The sequence below is a fragment of the Tachypleus tridentatus genome, chromosome 2 (genome assembly GCF_004210375.1).
Source record: "Tachypleus tridentatus isolate NWPU-2018 chromosome 2, ASM421037v1, whole genome shotgun sequence".
In the NCBI taxonomy this organism is placed as follows: domain Eukaryota; kingdom Metazoa; phylum Arthropoda; class Merostomata; order Xiphosura; family Limulidae; genus Tachypleus; species Tachypleus tridentatus.
In genome coordinates this window covers 15,586,506-15,592,505 of record NC_134826.1, presented here as the reverse complement: position 1 = coordinate 15,592,505, position 6,000 = coordinate 15,586,506, and the positions used below count along the sequence as shown (strand labels likewise).

Here is a 6,000-nt window from a genome sequence, read left to right as displayed (position 1 = left end):
AAATGTTTTGTTATTCTGTCCACAAAGAAGGTACACCTACATTGTTATGAGAAATGTTTTGTTTTTCTGTCCATGAAGTAGGTACACCTACATTGTTATGAGAAATGTTTTGTTATTCTGTCCATGAAGGAGGTACACCTACATTGTTATGAGAAATGTTTTGTTATTCTGTCCACAAAACAGGTACATCACATTGTTATGAGAAATGTTTTGTTATTTTGTCCACAAAACAGGTACACCTACGTTGTTATGAGAAATGTTTTGTTATTCTGTCCATGAAGGAGGTACACCTACATTATTAAGAGAAATGTATTCAGAAACTAAAATATTAGAAGTTTAATTGATGTACGAGACCTGAGGTTATTATACTGATTCTAATGGTATTTCGTTTTTGCAGTATAAACGTTCCATTTAAATAATTCATAACATTTTTCTCAGATGATTTTCTCTCTGGTTACTGTACATCAAGTCCTCTCACCAGCTGGTCGGCAGGTGATCATAGACTGTTGTTGCCGCTAGCTGTTACTAGGAGGTGAGGAAACTACCACCTGTGGTGGACGTGATCTATTTTACGCTAAAATATTTATTAAAGTGTCATTCATGAAAGTGCGCTTATAATGTCGTCAGTTTTTAATATATTGTTTCTGTACAGCATGGGCATTAATCACAATTCTTTCTCATTTATTGTTGGTTTTATTAATACTTAGCTTAAATAATATCATTTTACTGAATTGAATTCTAAAAATATTACTGAATCAGTTGAAACGATGATTTTTTTTTTGAATTATATTCTAATAATAATACTGAATCAGTTGAAACGATGATTTTGTTGAATTATATTCTAATAATAATACTGAATCAGTTGAAACGATGACTTTGTTGAATTATATTCTGATAATAATACTGAATCAGTTGAAACGATGATTTTGTTGGATTATATTCTAATAATAATACTGAATCAGTTGAAACGATGACTTTGTTGAATTATATTCCAATAATAATACTTAGTTGTTTGAAACCATGATTTTGTTGAATTATCTTCTAATAATAATACTTAGTTGTTTGAAACCATGATTTTGTTGAATTATATTCTAACAATAACACTCAGTTGTTTGAAACGATGATTTTCTTGAATTATATTCTAATAATAATACTTAGTTGTTTGAAACCATGATTTTGTTGAATTATATTCTAACAATAACACTCAGTTGTTTGAAACGATGATTTTCTTGAATTATATTCTAACAATGATATTTAGTTGTTTCAAACCATGATTTTGTTGAAGTATATTCTAATAATAACACTTAGTTGTTTGAAACGATGATTTTGTTGAATTATATTCTAATATTATTACTTAGTTGTTTGAAACGATGATTTTGTTGAATTATATTCTATTATTACTTAGTTGTTTGAAACGATGATTTTGTTGAAGTATATTCTAGTAATAACACTTAGTTGTTTTAAACGATGATTTTGTTGAATTATATTCTATTATTACTTAGTTGTTTGAAACGATGATTTTGTTGAAGTATATTCTAGTAATAATACTTAGTTGTTTTAAACGATGATTTTGTTGAATTATATTTTAATAATAATACTTAGTTGTTTGAAACGATGGTTTTCTTGAATTATATTCTAATAAAAATACTTAGTTGTTTGAAACCATGATTTTGTTGAATTATATTCTAATAATAATACTTAGTTGTTTGAAACGATGGTTTTCTTGAATTATATTCTAATATTATTACTTAGTTGTTTGAAACGATGATTTTGTTGAATTATATTCTAATAAAAATACTTAGTTGTTTGAAACCATGATTTTGTTGAATTATATTCTAACAATAATATTTAGTTGTTTGAAACGATGATTTTGTTGAAGTATATTCTAATAATAACACTTAGTTGTTTTAAACGATGATTTTGTTGAATTATATTCTAATATTATTACTTAGTTGTTTGAAACGATGATTTTGTTGAATTATATTCTATTATTACTTAGTTGTTTGAAACGATGATTTTGTTGAAGTATATTCTAGTAATAATACTTAGTTGTTTTAAACGATGATTTTGTTGAATTATATTCTATTATTACTTAATTGTTTGAAACGATGGTTTTCTTGAATTATATTCTAATAAAAATACTTAGTTGTTTGAAACCATGATTTTGTTGAATTATATTCTAATAATAATACTTAGTTGTTTGAAACGATGGTTTTCTTGTATTATATTTTAATATTATTACTTAGTTGTTTGAAACGATGATTTTGTTGAATTATATTCTAATAAAAATACTTAGTTGTTTTAAACGATGATTTTGTTGAATTATATTCTAACAATAATATTTAGTTGTTTGAAACCATGATTTTGTTGAAGTATATTCTAATAATAACACTTAGTTGTTTGAAACGATGATTTTGTTGAATTATATTCTAATATTATTACTTAGTTGTTTGAAACGATGATTTTGTTGAATTATATTCTATTATTACTTAGTTGTTTGAAACGATGATTTTGTTGAAGTATATTCTAGTAATAATACTTAGTTGTTTTAAACGATGATTTTGTTGAATTATATTCTATTATTACTTAGTTGTTTGAAACGATGATTTTGTTGAAGTATATTCTAGTAATAACACTCAGTTGTTTGAAACGATGATTTTCTTGAATTATATTCTAACAATAATATTTAGTTGTTTGAAACCATGATTTTGTTGAAGTATATTCTAATAATAACACTTAGTTGTTTGAAACGATGATTTTGTTGAATTATATTCTAATAATAATACTTAGTTGTTTGAAACGATGGTTTTCTTGAATTATATTCTAATATTATTACTTAGTTGTTTGAAACGATGATTTTGTTGAATTATATTCTAATAAAAATACTTAGTTGTTTGAAACCATGATTTTGTTGAATTATATTCTAATAATAACACTTAGTTGTTTGAAACCATGATTTTGTTGAATTATATTCTAATAACAATACTTAGTTTTTGAAGGTCATTTTACAGTATTGATGATATTATTAAATTAAAGACCAACATTTAACTGAACGATATATTAATTAGTTGAAATAATACAATTTTGCTGCTTAATATGAATGTTATATAAGCAACATAATTACGTTTCATCAACTCTCAGTGTATTAGGAATCTGAATTCAGTAACACGTTTTTCTCGTTCCCTGCAGTACTCAGCCAGTTACGAACGGGTCACACCAGCTTTCCATCACTCCTCCACCTTCATCTAATCCGTCACATCAAGTGCGAATCAAAGCGGAGCCCGTGTCCCCTTCTAGAGACATCTCCAGACCTTCCGCAGATTACTGTATACAGGGGAACCATCTTCCGAGGTCACCTCCTGGCTGTAGACATCACGAGTTGAAACGGCCACATCTTTCCGTGGACGTGTGGGCTACATAGCTCTTAGGAACATGCTTAATGACCAAATTGGCCATTCTTTAAGCACTTTTTCATTGTTAGCGGTAACCTTGGTGACCAACATAAGCGTCAGTAATTACGAAAGAATTTGTTGTTCTTTTGGTGGTGGTTAGACAGTAGCAAGTAAACAGACATAAATTTGAAGACGCTTGTTAATTAGTCATCAACAAGTCTGGTGTATTAGACTGTACCTGTTTAAAAACAGTCTGATAATGGCTGAAATACACAACATTTCGATTGTGATTCTACTGGTATGTGTCAATCAGAATCTTTAATGTCTCAGTACTGTCTGAATTACGGAACTACAGTTGACACTAATAAAGTGTCGTACAGGGCTCGTGCCACTGTCACTGGAATCGAAAGGACGCCAGCGTGTTTGTGCCTGCTGCTCTGAATCCAGCTTCATCTGGAAAGCCAAATTTTAGTTAAATTTGATTTTCTGTTAACTGGAAAATAATATATAACAGGAATACTCGATTAGAAGGGTTAACTACACGAATCACGTGTAATTCTAAAGTGACTAATATATTTCAAAGTGTATAAAAGAAACCAATGTCTTATTGACTAACATATAGTTATTTTGTTTAAGATGGTTCGTAGGATATTTATCCATGTAAAGTATGTACCTGCAGGTTAATATAGAAAACACTGCACTGGGTTTCAATTCGGATTTTATTAAGATGTGTTTCGAATATTTCAACTAAGGATTTACAACACTTAATGAAGGGTCACGAGAATAGTGACCTGTGATAAACATAATATTAACACTTGATAACGTCTGTATGTTCAATTGTCTCTTTATTGCACGAGCTTATAAGCCATACGAAGAAACAAATAAACTTAAAACTACTTGTTAGAAATAAAGGGTCATGTTATATGATGGGTCTGATGTTATTAAAACGTTCTCAACATGATAATTAATCTCGTTAAGATGTACATTTAATTTTCATGAAGAAAAAAGTTACTTGTGGTAAATATATCTGAAGAAAATACAAGTGTCACTTAAGAATTAATTCAAAATTGTAATTATTGAAAGTCATTTGAATAACACAGAAATAATCTTTGTACCATTTTAATGTACAGTCAGTGTGGAACGAAACATCATATTATATAGAGACACACAACGAGTAATGTTGTGTTTGTAACATTTTAATGTACAGTACGTGTGGAACGAAACATCATATTATATAGAGAGACACACAACGAGTAATGTTGTGTTTGTAACATTTTAATGTACAGTACGTGTGGAACGAAACATCATATTATATAGAAACACACAACGAATAATGTGTTTGTAACATTTTAATATAGTGTCAGTATGGTACGAAACTTCATATTATACAGAGACACACAACCTGTAGACACCTTCTAAGACTGCATATAGAAGAACAGAGACTGAAGGAGCACCATGTAACGAAAACAACTGGAATACAATACACTGAGCTTAAACAACTTTTCTCCACAAACATTAGAGCACTAGATATCCTGAACCTCTACATCAAACGCTATACATCTAACCAAGAAAACATCAAGAAACAAGTTAAAAAATTCAACAGACTGATCAAGATGTATAATCCTACGTCTAAAAACATAGTTCACAATTACAGTTCGAGAGTACTAAGTGCTACAGAAAATAACATCCTTAACCTAGGTCTTAACTGTGCCATCCAACCTAGCACAGTTCCAACTGTTGACATAGCTGCAACCTTAGAACTTGCTGCACAAAGCCTCCCGAACCTATGGCTAAACAATTCCGACATCAAACTTACACTATTCTCAGGAAGACCAAGAAACCAAAACCGAACACCACTAAACACGAACGCCGAACCGTCTAAAACGAGACAATAACATCAATATTCCAGTAGCAGATACAGGAAACAGTATATTCATCCTAGATTATTACACGAAGATCAAACAGTTACCAGACAAACACCAATATAAAAAGATCACCAATTATCGTACAGAAAAGACAGAAACACTCATCAATAGAACGCTGAACAAACTAAAGAAACAAGGCTTAATCAACGAGAAACTTAAAATCCAAGGAAAATTTCCCTCCTCAGTTCTACGGACTACCTAAGGTACACAAACCTAATATACCTTTAAGGCCTATCGACAGTGCTCGAAACTCACCTTGTCGTCAACTGGCTGGTTTCCTAGTACTTATCTTATCTCCACTACGAGGAACCACTGAACATCACATTCAAAACTTGACAGATTTTATAAAAGAAATCAGAAAGCTACACATGAAATCCCAGGATATTATGGTCAGTTTTGACATCACAGGCCGATTTACCAATGTTCCAGTCTCAGAAACCCTTCACAATGAATGCTGAATGACAACACTTTACCACACAGAACAGATATGAAAATAGACGCCACAATGTAACTAACAACTATTTGCCTACAATCAGCCTATTTCCAATACAACGAGGAATTCTACGAACCAAGAGATGGTCTAGCCATGGGACCACCACTCTCTCCAATCCTAGCAGACATTTTCATGGAAGACTTTTAAGAAAGAGCCCTTTTATCTACACTGATAAAACCAAGTTTCTACA

General features: G+C 30.4%; 1 long non-coding RNA gene across 1 annotated transcript; it reads left to right on the top strand.

Moving 5' to 3' along the window:
• Positions 1 to 396: 396 nt before the first annotated feature.
• On the top strand, positions 397 to 4,316 carry LOC143238526 (uncharacterized). Its single transcript, XR_013020626.1, has 2 exons — positions 397 to 532; positions 3,190 to 4,316. It is a non-coding gene; the product is annotated as an uncharacterized LOC143238526 (long non-coding RNA).
• Positions 4,317 to 6,000: the final 1,684 nt, after the last annotated feature.